Raw genomic sequence first — 14445 nt, forward strand, 5'->3', positions numbered from 1 at the left:
AAGGTTTGGTTGATCTGAGTCATATCCCAGTTTGAGTACCTCCGGTGTAACCTATTTAGCAATATCTCAGAACCTTGAGTAATAATGTTGAGTATGGTGCTACCCCGTCTTTTGCAGAATGTCTCATTTCGAGCATTTTACTGCCGTTATGCTGCCGGAATTGTCCTAGGAGTTCAAGAGATAGTATTTTTCTCATACTATAATCTACATTCTTATCATGATGCTGAATCCATCCTTGTTCCCTTGGTTGGTTCTTCAGGATGTTGCCGGTTAACCGAAGTTCTGTTGCTCGTATCCGGAACCACGGAGATGGTAGGGATAAGGATCCTCCCGACCAGTCTTCGTTGGCAGAGTTCATGTTAGAGGTTGAGAAGAACAAGCGAGAGTCTAACCGCTTGTTAGCACGTATTGAGGAGAACACCTCCCGTCAGCACAAAGAGTCAGCGTCCATCTATGATTTCATTGGTCTGGAACCACCTACCTTCCATCATTCCATTGAACCACTCGATGCAGATGACTGGCTCCGTAGTATCACACACAAGCTGCATTCTGCGAACGTAGCTGAAAGTGACAAGGTCACCTATGCCGCATATCACCTGGAAGGTCCTACTAGTATTTGGTGGCAGAACTATGAGGCTATGCTTCCAGCTGGCCAGAAAACCACCTGGAGAGATTTCACTGAGGCTTTTCATGAGCATCACATTCCTCAGGCTCTCATTGATCGCAAGAGAGAAGAGTTTTGTAGTTTCACCCAGAGTAAGATGGCTGTTGATGCTTACAGTAGAGAGTTTGAGAACCTTGCCCGCTATGCTACCGAAGAAGTGTCCACGGACGCCAAGAAGCAGGCTAGGTTCAGGAAGGGTCTCAACCCCAAGTTGCGTCGTGATCTCCACTTGCATCATTGCAATACATTCCAGGCTCTTGTGAACAAGGCCATTAACGCAGAAACAACTCAACTCACTTACGAGGAGTCTCGTAAGCACACCAGAGATCTGGGTTCTTCTTCCGGTTCTACTTCACAGAAGCGCCGGATTTGGGTTCCGAACTCCGCTCTTCCACCCGGATATTCACCGAGGCCATCTTGTGTGGCACCTCACCCAGTTCAGCAGTATGCTCCACCCAGGCCTATTGGTAGACCGCTTGTCAATGCGGGTCCACGTCCTACTTCAGGGACTTGTTTCACATGCGGAGAGCCAGGACACTATGCACGTGACTGCTCTCAAACCAGCTATGCTCCACCCCAGCCTGAGAAGTCTGTTTGCCGTGGTAAGCCATCACGCAATATGATTAGTGTCAAGTCAGCTCCCACTGAACATGGATGTGTGCATCATGTCTCAGCTAAAGACACTCATGATGATCCGGATGTCGTTCTTGGTACACTCCTTGTCAACTGTCATCCAGCTTCGGTTCTGTTTGATACCAGAGCATCTCATTCCTTCATTTCCGAAAGTTATGCCAGCTTGCCCAACATATCCTTCTGTGATATGCCCTCTCCACTAGTAATTCAAACCCCTGGATCCAAATGGCAAACTTCTAGTGTAAGCCATGGTAATGAAATCCTTGTTGACAGACTTGTATTCCTTGCGTCACTTATAGCCCTCAATTCTACGGATATTAATGTCATCTTGGGTATGGACTGGATGAAAGCTCATTATGCCAAGATTGATTGTTACACTAGGTCTGTTCAACTTACACACCCATCTGGCAAGATAGTCACTGTCTCCACCAGAGTTGCAAAGCGTCAGCTCTATTCTCTTAATGCCAACCCTCTTCCTGACCTTGAAGATATCCCGGTAGTCCGTGACTTTCCGGATGTCTTTCCAGAGGAACTGCCAGGTATTCCACCTGACAGAGATGTAGAATTTGTCATAGATCTTATCCCAGGAACCGCTCCAATCTCTAGGAGACCTTACAAGATGGCACCCTTAGAACTAGCTGAGCTTAAGAAACAACTCGATGAATCCTTGCAAAAGGGTTTCATCCGTCCTAGTTCTTCTCCCTGGGCTTGCCCCGTTCTCTTCGTCAAGAAGAAGGATGGTACGGACCGAATGGTTGTAGATTATCGTCTCGTTAATTTGGTCACGATAAAGAACAAGTATCCGCTCCCCAGGATCAACGACATGTATGATCAGCTCACTGGATCCTCAGTCTTTTCCAAGATGGATTTGAGGTTAGGCTACCACCAAATCAAGATCAGAAATGGGGACATTCCTAAGACGGCTTTTGTCACTCGTTATGGTCAGTACGAGTACACCGTCATGTCCTTTGGTCTAACCAACGCTCCAGCTACTTTCTCCTGCTTGATGAACTCGATCTTCATGGAGTACTTAGATAAGTTCGTTGTGGTTTATCTCGATGATATCCTTATTTACTCGAAGAACGAGGAAGATCATGCCGAACATCTTTGACTTGTGCTAGAAAAACTCAGAGAGCACCGCCTTTATGCCAAGTTCTCCAAGTGCGAATTTTGGTTGCCAGAAGTGACCTATCTCGGCCACGTAATCTCTTTAAGGGCATTGCTGTCAATCCCGAAAGAGATCAGGCCGTTCTTGATTGGACTCCGCCTGAAACAGTTAAGCAAGTTAGGAGTTTCCTTGGTCTAGCCAGTTATTGTCGCCGCTTCGTTGAGAACTTCTCCAAAGTGGCCAAACCTCTCACAGAACTTCTCAAGAAAGATAAAAAGTTTGAGTGGTCCCCACAGTGTGAGCACAGTTTTCAGGAATTGAAAAGACGCCTGACTTCTGCTCCCATACTTGTGCCACCGGATTTCACTAAGGACTTTGTTATCTATTGTGATGCCTCACGACAGGGACTAGGTTGCATTCTTATGCAAGATCGCCATGTGATTGCCTATGCATCTCGACAGTTGCATCCACATGAGGAGAATTATCCTACACATGATCTAGAGCTTGCAGCCGTAGTCTATGCACTTAAGACATGGAGACATTACCTTCTTGGTAAACGTTGCGAGATTTACACCGATCACCAGAGTCTCAAATATATCTTCACCCAACCAGATTTGAATCTTAGGCAAAGACGCTGGCTGGAGTTGATCTCAGATTACGACTTAGGGATTACCTACACCCCAGGCAAGGGGAATGTCATGGCTGATGCGCTAAGTCGTAAGTCCTATTGCAACAATCTCATGTTGCAGCAGGGCCAACCACTTCTTCATGAGGAATTCTGGAAGCTTAACCTTCACATTGCTCCTCACGGATTCCTTTCTACCTTGGTGGCGAAACCTACTTTGTGGATCAGATCATCTCTGCTCAGAAGCAGGATACAGGAATTTCCCGGATCAAGAGAAACATTAACAAGGGAGTTGGTGGTAGTTTCTCTATAGATGATCGTGGTGTTATTTTATTTGAGAGTCGCTTGGTGGTTCCCAAGAATCAACATCTTCGACAATTAATCCTTAAGGAGGCGCATGAATCTCCTCTCACGATTCATCCCGGTAGTACTAAGATGTATCAGGACCTACGCAAGAGGTTCTGGTGGACTAGGATGAACAAAGAAATCGCTCAGTTTATTGCTAACTGTGATGTTTGTCGTCGCGTGAAGGCAGAGCATCAGAGACCTGCTGGCACCCTTCAACCTTTAGCTATTCCTGAGTGGAAATGGGATAAAGTTGGTATGGACTTCATCACCGGTTTTCCCAGGACCAAGAAAGGGAATAACGCTATCTTCGTAGTCATTGATCGTCTTTCCAAAGTGGCTCACTTCCTACCTGTTTGAGAGAATATCACTGCTAGTCAGCTCGCTGACTTATATATCTCTCGAATAGTGTCACTTCATGGTGTTCCACTAGAGATCAATTCGGACCGTGGTAGTCTTTTCACTTCTCATTTCTGGGAGAGTTTCCAAACTGCCATGGGCACCCATCTTTCTTTCAGTACCGCTTTCCACCCTCAATCAAGTGGTCAGGTGGAAAGGGTCAACCAAATTCTTGAAGACATGCTTAGAGCTTGTGTTATCTCATTCGGTATGGATTGGGAGAAGTGTCTTCCCTTCGCCGAGTTTGCTTATAACAATAGCTATCAATCCAGCCTCAAGAAATCTCCTTTTGAGGTTCTGTATGGACGAAGATGTCGAACACCTTTGAACTGGTCAGAAACCGGTGAAAGACAATTCTTTGGACCGGATATGATCTAGGAGGCAGAAGAGCAAGTTCGCATCATTCGTGAGAATTTGAAAACAGCCCAATACCGTCAAAAGAGCCAGTATGACCGTAGTCATAAGGAAGTGGCTTATGAAATTGGCGACAAAGCTTACCTTCGGGTTACCCCTTTGAGGGGTACCCATCGATTCGGTATCAAGGGCAAGTTGGCTCCTCGTTACATTGGTCCCTTTCTCATTCTCGCTAAACGAGGAGAGGTTGCCTACCAGTTGGAACTACCACCACATCTTTCTCGAGTTCATGATGTCTTCCACGTCTCTCAACTCAGGCGTTGCTTCTCGGATCCCATCCGCGGAGTGGACCACGAAACGCTTGATCTCCAAGATAACCTCACATATCGAGAGTACCCTGTTCGCATCCTTGATCAAGCAGAGCGTGTCACCCGACGTCATAACATCAAGTTCCTCAAGGTTCAGTGGTCTCATCACTCCGAGAGAGAAGCTACTTGGGAGCGTGAAGATCGTCTTCAACTGGAGTACCCCGCTTTCTTTCCGCCAACCCCTGAATCTCGGGACGAGATTTCTTCGAGTGGGGGCGAGTTGTCACATCCCTAGTTCTGGTATGACCTAGACCAGCTAGTCAGTTGTGCATCATGTTTAAATTCCATTTAAATTTTAAATGGGGATTTGTGAAACCCTCAGAAATCATTTCTGGAAATGACCCAGATAAAAATTGTTTCAATTTGGGCCAAGAAAATGTTCCTGATTTTCTCTAAAAATATTGGCCAGAGGTAAAATCCCAACCACTATTTTTGGGAGCTCAGAAGTATTTATTTTTGGCCATTTGAGTTAATCCAGTAATTATTTGCGTTGGGGAAATATTTTATTATATATGAAATATTGTCCAATAATTCTGATTTTTACTGTGGGGCTTTGGAATAATCCAATTAAGTTCCTACATTAATTTTCATAAGAAAATAAATTGATTTAGTATTATTACTAAATCAGAACAAATGTGAGATAAATAGAAAACAGAACAAAAATAGAAAAAAACCTTACCTGGGCTTCTTACCTGGCGCCTCTAGCCGGCCCATCTCTGTTCTGGCCAAGCCCACCAGGGGCATGGCCGTCTTCCTCCTCTTGCCAGTAGGCAGAGGGGAAGCTGTGGCCGACGCCGTGCGCGCCGGCATGCAGCTGCCTGCCTGGCGTCCTCCTCGTCGCCCTGGAACGCCCGGACATCGCCACGCGCCGCCCCGTAACCCTCTCACTTTCCCCAGTCCTCTCCTCTCCTCTCCCTCGCTCTCTCTCTCACGGCCGAGCGCCACCGCCGCCACCGGCCACTTCCGCCGCGCCCACAGCCACGGCCTCGCCTCCCGACGTGCTCCACAGCTCCTCCGTGATCCCCTCTCCCTCCTCGTCGAGCCACGCACCTCCGGACGGCCTCCATCGTCGCCACTGTCGTCTTCTTCATCGCCGGCCGCTGCAGATCTCCACCGCCCGCACGTCGCCGTCCGGCTATCCCCGAGCTCGTCGTCGACGCCATCGAGTTCGCCGTGAGCCCCTGCATCGATTCCCCCTTCTCCCCTGCCTCCCCGTGCTCTGTAGCCCGCAGCCGCTTGAGCCCGAGCTCCGGCCGCCGCCGTGAGCTCCGCTCCGGCGAGCTCCGGCGCCCCCGTAGCCTCCCACCAGCTCTACTGGATGCGGACGACGACGGGCTACGCCCCGATGGTCTCCGCGCGTCCATCCGCCGCTCGTAGCGCAAGTCCGGCGAGTTGCCGCCGCGGTATTGGTCGCCGCCGGCCAAACTCCGGCGGGCTGACGTGGCTTGCAGTTAGGCGTTAATTACCCCACTCTGTGACACTGACAATGGGCCCAGCGCCACTAACCTGAATTAGATTAGAAATAACCCCCCCTGCTTAACACTATGTCACTAACGTGTGGACCCCACACGTCAAGTTTGACCTGGTCAGCGCCGTTGACCGCTGACGCAGTGCCGACGTCATGCTGACGCAATTATTCATTTTCTGGAATTATTTTTAAACAGGAAATTCTAGAAAATATTCAAAACTTCAAAAATTCATATCAATTCAACCGTAGCTCAGATTGAAATAATTTATATATGAAAAATTATCAAAAAAATTCAATCTGTCCATCTATACCATTTTCATGCATGACAAACCAACCTATACATGCTGTATATGTGAAAACACACTTATGGCATATTTAAGAGCTTATTTTGGAGTTGCATTTGAATCTTTAGTTCAAATGGACTTTAACCAAATGAATGCTAGTTGCATTAGCTCAAACAACATCACATCTGCATGAATGTTCATGCATCATATTGTTGCATATGCCTGGGTATTGATTGTCGACACCGTTCCTGCTCGATAGGTACTGCTTCGGAGACCGTTCCAGAGTACCTGTCTGAGGAGCAGTGCTTTACTTGTTGATCTACCCGGCAAGCAACACCCCCCCTTTGTTCATTCCGATACAATCCTACTCTCTCGCTCCTGCTCTCAGTTATTGCATTAGGACAACAACGATTCAACTGCTACTTTATGCTGCGGTAGTTGAACCCATTCCTCTGCATGACCTGTCATTGCCATAGTAAATAGTTAAAACCTACTAGCATGTGTAGGAGTTGATTGAGCCATGTTGTGTTCTTGCCATGCCATGCCTGCTATTGCTTAGAGTTGTGTCAGGTCTGATTCATCGGGAATGAATTGGAATGTTATGATATGTTCTGGTAATGAGAGTTAAGCGTCTGAACACGTTTTGGTAAAGGTAGCGGTGAGAGGCCATGTAGGAGTACATGGTGGGTTGTCTCATTGGGACCGTCCTTAAGAACTGAGTTCTGTGTAAGTTGTCCAATGACTAGCTACTACCACACATTGGGCTCCGGGCACTCCAAGCTCTCTCGGCTTATTAACCGCCTTGATCTCTGTCCAGGAGTTGCAAATAGTTTCTGGTGTTTCTAGGTAGTGCTATTTTTCTACCGAGTGGCACCTGGCAGGGTGGGCTCGGGACAGACTAGGCACAGGTGGCACGATGTACCAAGTGGCACCCGGATGGTGGGCTTGAGAACCCTGCTCACATCGTTTGGGGCCGTGAGCGACACCCCGGCCGGATCTCCTTCCGGATGGAACCCAAATAGGTGATAAACCTGGACTAGAGTCTTGCGTGGTTAGTTAGGTCGTGGCCGACACCCTCGCCAGGCTTCCGCTTGAAGGTTGCCGAGATACATGACGGGTATATGGTGATAAGTGGTGAGAGCGTGTGTGATGAAGTACACCCCTGCAGGGTTATCATGATCTATTCGAATAGTTGTGTCCTCGGTTATGGACTTCTTGGATGCTTACGTGGTACATAGACAACTTAAAGTGGATACTCTAAAATGCTCAAGATAAGTGTGAGTGCTATGGATGGCCTTCCCGTAGGGAGACGAGGATGAATCCATAGTGGTGTATTAATGTGGTGGTTAGTGGACTCGTGTGCGCTGCCTCATCTCAAAGAAGTTTCTCGTTGTCATAGAACATGATAGCCACTGAGTCAAAGCTGGCTTGCTGCAACTAAACCCCACCTTACCTTCTTGATACAAATGCATATATGATAGGATCTGATGTAAGTCTTGCTGAGTACCTTTGTACTCACGTTTGCTTTATTTATGTTTTGCAGGTGAGACATCTGTTTCACTAGTAGTACCGCTTGGACTTTGATGAGTAGCTTGTTACCTCAGCTATGATCTTGGTCCCTTGGGAGGGACTTGTAGATAGTCAGGCTTCTCAGCCCTTTTCTTTTGTAGTTGTCTGTACTCAGACATGTAATGCTTCCGTTGCTTGTATGCTCTGAATGATGGGTGATGTGACCCCTGTTTGTATTTATGCTATGTGTCTCTTCTGAGCCTTTATCTATATGAGTTTGCGTTATGTTGTGATGCCATGTTGTACAACACATACTTGCATGTTATGCGTACGTGTGACGTGTATTGCTATGTGTGGGATTCGACAATCTAGTTGTTTATCCTTGGCAGTCTCTCTTATGGGGAAATGTAGTCTAGTGCTTCCTTGAGCCATAGTAGTCCGCTACAGCCCGATTCACCGGAGTCCTGCTAGCCCAGCACTACTGCTCAGGACACTTGACTGGCCGGCATGTGTTTCACTTCGTTCCTGTGTCTGTCCCTTCGGGGAAATGTCACGCGGTGACAACCGGAGTCCTGCCTAGCCTGCTACAGCTCGGGTTCCCCGGAGTCCTGTTAGCCCAGTGCTACAGCCCGGATTCACACGCTGCTGACCGACACGCTCGATGTGAATCATGTATGCCTGTTCCCATAGGTTAGTGCTTCTTTGGGTTCACGACTAGCCATGTCGGCCCAGGTTCTCTGTCATATGGATGCTAGCGACACTATCATATACGTGAGCCAAAAGACGCAAACGGTCCCAGCCATGGTAAGGCGACACCCGTGGGGATACTGTGCATGAGGCCGCAAAGTGATATGAGGTGTTACATGCTAGATCGGTGTGACTTAGAATCGGGGTCCCGACAAGTGGCAGCGGCAAGAAGATCGAGCATTGATAGCACTATCCCATCTATGCCGAGAAGCAGTGTGGGTTCCACCTCGGCCGATGATGCACTGCTGGCTAGATACCCTGTGGATGATATCAAACATGCGACAACTTGTGAGCTACACATTAAGGTGAAGAACATATCAATGAAGGTGGCGGACGGCTATGCTTTAACAAACCCCCCCTGAAGCAACCTTCCATTGCAATTCGATTCCAGCTGGTATGCTCATGTCGGGGTGGATGAAGTGATGCTGGGATATATTGAGCTAGAGCTCGACATTCATGGAGGTGACGAGGAGCGCACACTGGGAGAGGCCATACGTCATATCATTCTATGGAGAAAGGATTGCATCATCTTTCAAGGCCACCGACTCCTCCTCCAAGTCCGTTGCGTCAGTCGGCTCCTTTTCCAAGTCCACCACTGCGTCAACTGATTCCTGCTCCTCCAAGTCCGCCACCACGTCAACCTACTCCTCCTCCAAGTTCGCCACCGCGCCAGCCGACTCCACTGCCCAACCCCGAGACGGAGCGCGGCGCTAGTCCGCCACCACGTCAACTGACTGCACTGCTCCACCTCGAGACGGAGCCCATTAGCGTAAGTCCGCCATATCAATCTCGGGCGCATCAGTCTTCTCCAAAGCGAAAGAGAGCACCAAGCAAGAAACCCTCTCCTCCTGCCAAGAAGAAGTTGGCTTATGACATGACCATCGAGGAAAACAACGCCGAAGTGTCTGCCCAAGTGAAGGCCTTTTTTGCACTGAAACCGCCCCCGCCACCAAAGGAGAAAATACCTGAGGAAGTCGTACAACACTTTATTGATAATGCTCAACCGACTGTGAAGGGAAGGGACTCAGACTATGAGCGCTCTATTAAGAAGTTATATTGTTCACAAAAAGAGAAGGAGTCGAGCTCGAGCTCGAGCCAAGCAGGTAAACATGCAAGAAAACTGTTCCCCAGCTGGGAGAACATGCAGTGCAATCGATCCCATCGCTCATTGTACAACCACGTGTGAGTACCGCCGATCAGCTGCTAATAACCGACGATCATAGAAGGATGGCTGAGGAGGCGGGTGTCACTGTTTATTAACTCATAGAGATCGATCCTATCCCAGGATTCAAGATGATGAAGTAGCATGGAAATATGTCCCCGGCCAAACTCTTGTCAAGCCTGAGGAGATCCCGCTTCTATCAACGAGAATGCACAGTTTGCATGAGTGGTACCTGAGAGAAATAAAGAACGGGCGAGAGGCCCTCGTGGTGAAAGTCAAGCCACAACATTACTTCCATGAAAAAGATTTGTGGGTTGAGTTTGAAGAAATGTTTTAGTTATTGAATCAAGACTCACTCGACAAATCTCTTGTCGGTTGCTATTGTCTGTAAGTGATTTCTTTCTATAATTTAAGTCTCTAGTTGTGATCGTTCATTACCTGTAATTATCCTCACTATATTATTTTCTATGGTATTATGCAGAATGAAGATGTATGAAATGAAAAGAGAAGGGCACTATGGCATTTTCATTGACCTAAATACCGTTAATGAAGAGAGACATGGTCACGTGGGAAAAAAGACACAGAGAGAAGCTTGCTAGATTTTTTGAAGCGACTAAATACCCAACCAGAAATACTACTTCCTTACAACTTCGGGTGAGTGTTACTGTCTTGAACTACAAATTCTATTTTGCTCACTAGATGTTAATAAGTGTAGTCGATGAGTTATGCACATGCCTGCTTAATTATACAAACGTGTGTGCATGCAGTTTCCCACTGGATCCTGCTAATCATTGAAGTTGACGAAGGAAAATTTAAAGTACTGGACTCACTACTTAAAGAAACTAAATAATACTCAATCGTGAAGGGGATGCTCGACATGTAATTTCAATCATTATCGCACTATGTCGGCCTCTTTAGTTCATTTCCTGATATCAACTAATTAATAACTCCTTTATTCATTTTCTTTGCCGGTGGGCAGGGCTTGGCAAAAGTTCATCAAACAGGTTCAAGGCCCATGGAAACACGAGCTGGCATGGGTGCAACCCAAGGTAATTAAGTAGTACTAGCTACGTCCGCGCATCTCTTTAGTTCTAGTTCAATACACTAGTACATTGAGGTGCTATACAAACGGTTTTTAACCCTTTTCTGCGATGGCATTTGGAACCGTCACCAAGTGAGTGTTGGTGATAGGGGGTCCTTCCCACGCGACCCAGAAACCGTCGGGGATATGCCCTCCTGGCACACACGCTCGGCAAAATGTGGCCATATGCGACCAGCGAGCGATCAAATATGGTTATACGTACAGTAGTGCTAAAAATACAATTATACAGGCAAAATCATTTTTGGTCGTAAGTACATCCCACACAGTCAGTCCCCGCTAAACGTTTCTGTTCGTATATACATCCCACACAGTCGCTCCAAGGAAAACGTTTCCGTTCACAAGTACATCACACACAATTTTCCCCGTTAAATCGTTTGTGATAGCGTTGCCATTGCACACGATATTAACAATTTTATCATTTGCGTTATTGAATGCATCACACATGGTGCATAGAAGAAACTGTGTAGCAAAGGTTGTCCATAACCCACAGTTTTATGTGGTAAACATTTGCGCAAGGTGGCCTAACGCAAACAGTTTTCAAGAGAATGTCATGTGTGATTGTTCATTGATCCAACATGGTTTATTCCTAGAAATTGTGTGCGTTGCCTGAGGTCATCGCCCATGGTGTTTTCTCAATAACCGTTTGCAACAGAGAAACCCAATTACCGGGCTAATTGCCCTATTATTAATAATCCATTTATTAATATAATTGACTTTCATATTAAGCACATAATATATTTCTTTTCCATATTAAGGAAGCAAGATTTCATAATTGAAATACATCAGAGTACAACACGATATAGCTTCAGCACTCAGCTACCCCATTACACAACTGCACCAGCACCAAGTTTGACATGCAACATCTAGAACCTTTCAAAATTAGCATCATAGACGGTACATAGACAGATACATCTCGTCTGGAAAACTACTGAAGCGGAAGGCGAATATTGAGCCTTCATTGATGTTGAAGGTCTTTGCAACTTTAGGCCAGTGCCTGTGGATGATTGACCATCCATCCTTCATCCTCTTCAGGAACACTTCAATATTAAACCGTGGGTGTTGTATGAAAACCTTCCTCGCCTCCTGACCATAGAGGTGGTTTGAGAGGTAATCATCAGTGAACTGCTTTGGAGAGGCCTGAAAACAAGGATGTAGATAAATATCTTCTCTATATTGGAAATGGGGCAAAGGATAAAACAGGCAAGGTATAATAGTTAGTACCATCTTGTAGTTAACTAATGTCTTCTTCATTGTGTAGACAAAGATCTTGTTGTTTTTTGTCGCTAATTTCTTTATCCTAACAATCTTTCTGAGTTTCTTGACTTGATTGATATTCATGGACAACTCATTTCCCCATATGCAAAAAGGGTCAAACAGTGGGTCAAAACCTCTGACAGCAGGACCTACATGTGTAAGACCAAATTGTTAAAAACCTGAATATTAGAATGGTTCCAGCAATTGCACAATAATATGCTATTAGACAACGGACCATGCACGTGCTAACCTCGATTGTAAACCTCAGTGCTTCCCATTGTTTCCCTGCAACACATATAAGGTGGTTAGTCATCAGGTTAAGTAAGGGTCTGCATGCTTTCAGTAGAATATGTTGATGAAAAATAAGCACATTGCAGATTCATCATATTAATTCAAGCCACATGGAAAATCCATTTATCCAAACCAATCATGATTAAGAACTAGGAAATATAGCACTTGTGTATGTTTCTCATGTATTAAGTGCAACCAAATTCGATTTATTCCTCACATGCACAACAATACAAAATTATACCCACGACAATTGGACATCGCATTGCACAATTGAACCAACCAGTTAACTAAACACCACAACAAATGAACCAAACATTAACTGAGCATCACATTGCATAATATAACATACTCCTAATAGAAGATCAGATAGTTAACCAAACCAAGCATGCTTAACAACTTGGAAATATAGCAATTGTATTTGTTTCTCATGTATTTAGTTCAAGCAAATTCAATTTATTCCTCACATGGTATACAATAACAGAATGCACCCACAACAATTGAACATTGCATTGTAGAATTCAACCAAGCAACTAACTAAACACCATAACAAATGAACCCAATGTTAACTGAGCACCACATTGCACAATATAACATACTCCTAATAGAACAATGCATGACATATAGAACATATACACTAGAGCAATAGATTGCATGGTAAAATTAGATAGCACAATTCACTAGAATTTTTTAAGGAAAGGCAGGAGCAGCACACACAACGGGTAAACCGAGCATGCTTAACCAGCATAGCTAGAAAATGGCAAGGTGCTCCTCCAAGATCTGGGGGTCGGCACAAATGGCAGCCAACGCGACCTCAACCGCACGTGCAACCGAAATTTGCTTCTTCGCTGCCAAATGCTCCTTGAGCTCCTGGCTATACTGCGTGCACCATTTCTTAGGGCGACGCTTATTTGGTGGAGGGGTCAGTGATTTGGGTGGAAGGAGTCATGCCGATGGTCGGGGTGTGCGGGATGTGGAAGGAGGAGGAGGATGGGGTCGGGTGTGGATTACCTGCCTGGATAGACGAGGCCGAGCAGCGGGAAGGAGGGTCGCCGGCGAGGAAGCGGCGCTGCAAGCAAGGAGTGAAGGTTTCAACTTGGAAAGGAAGGCAAAAATAGGGGAAATGTGGCTTTTGGCAAGGGGGAGGGGGCAGGGAGGCAGATATTTCCGCGGAAGCCAAAATTTTTGAATCGCTTCAGCGAAAAAACTAGCGCGCAAAGTGTCATCAGATGCGGTCCCTTATTCAGAACTATGTACGATATGTGAACATCAAAAACAATTCAGATAGCTTAAACAGTGTGTGATGAGTTTGAATTTCCCTGATTACAGTGGTCATCCACGTCATTGCATAATTTGGGTACACAAAGGAGACTGCAGCACACCCACACTTCTAAATCAAGCAAGTTTAGCATTTAGATAGAGCTATCTGACCTAAATATTACTCTAAAAAATTAAAGACCGACGCTCTTAATTAAACAAAACAAACGTTACTACTATGGTTGGTGCTCGTCGATCTCTACCGTCGCTTCCATTTCCAGCTCGCGCCCGGCGGTCTCCTGGGAAAGGGGCTCCATTGCATCCATCGCTCCATACTCAGCAAGCATCTCGCCATTCGCGTCCGCCATCTCTTTGGAGAAGGCCGCCATGAGCTGGGCATGGGCGGCCGTGATCTGGGTTTGGACGGGCTCCGTCGTGGCAAGGTATGCGGCGGAGGAACGGGCGGTTGCTCGAACGCTCTCGGCGATTGCCAACTCTTCGGACGTGGGTTGCCGACTGTTGTCGGAGAAGCTTCGTTCAATTTGTGCGGTGACTGCCACAAGCTGGGCGTGGGCAGCCTCCATCAGGGCTAAGGCCACCGCTGCCGAACGGACATCTGCTGTGCCCCTCTAGCCAGTTGCTATCCCCGAGGCAGATGTTTATGCCGCCACTTGAGCAGCAATAGCGGCCGTTTGGGCAGCCCTGTCCGCCCGGTCGCAGACTGCAGCCACGCTCATGCACTTTGTTAGCACGCGCATGGCAGTTGCGGCCATGCTCTTGCCGGAGTGGGCCGCCAAAATTGCCCTCACAACGCGGGTCCACGTCCCCATATTTCACCGGCGACGATTGAACAGTGAAATGATATTTGGGGATCGAGC

The sequence above is a fragment of the Triticum urartu genome, chromosome 2A (assembly GCF_056163025.1).
Source record: "Triticum urartu cultivar PI428250 chromosome 2A, HENAU_Tu73, whole genome shotgun sequence".
NCBI classification, from domain to species: domain Eukaryota; kingdom Viridiplantae; phylum Streptophyta; class Magnoliopsida; order Poales; family Poaceae; genus Triticum; species Triticum urartu.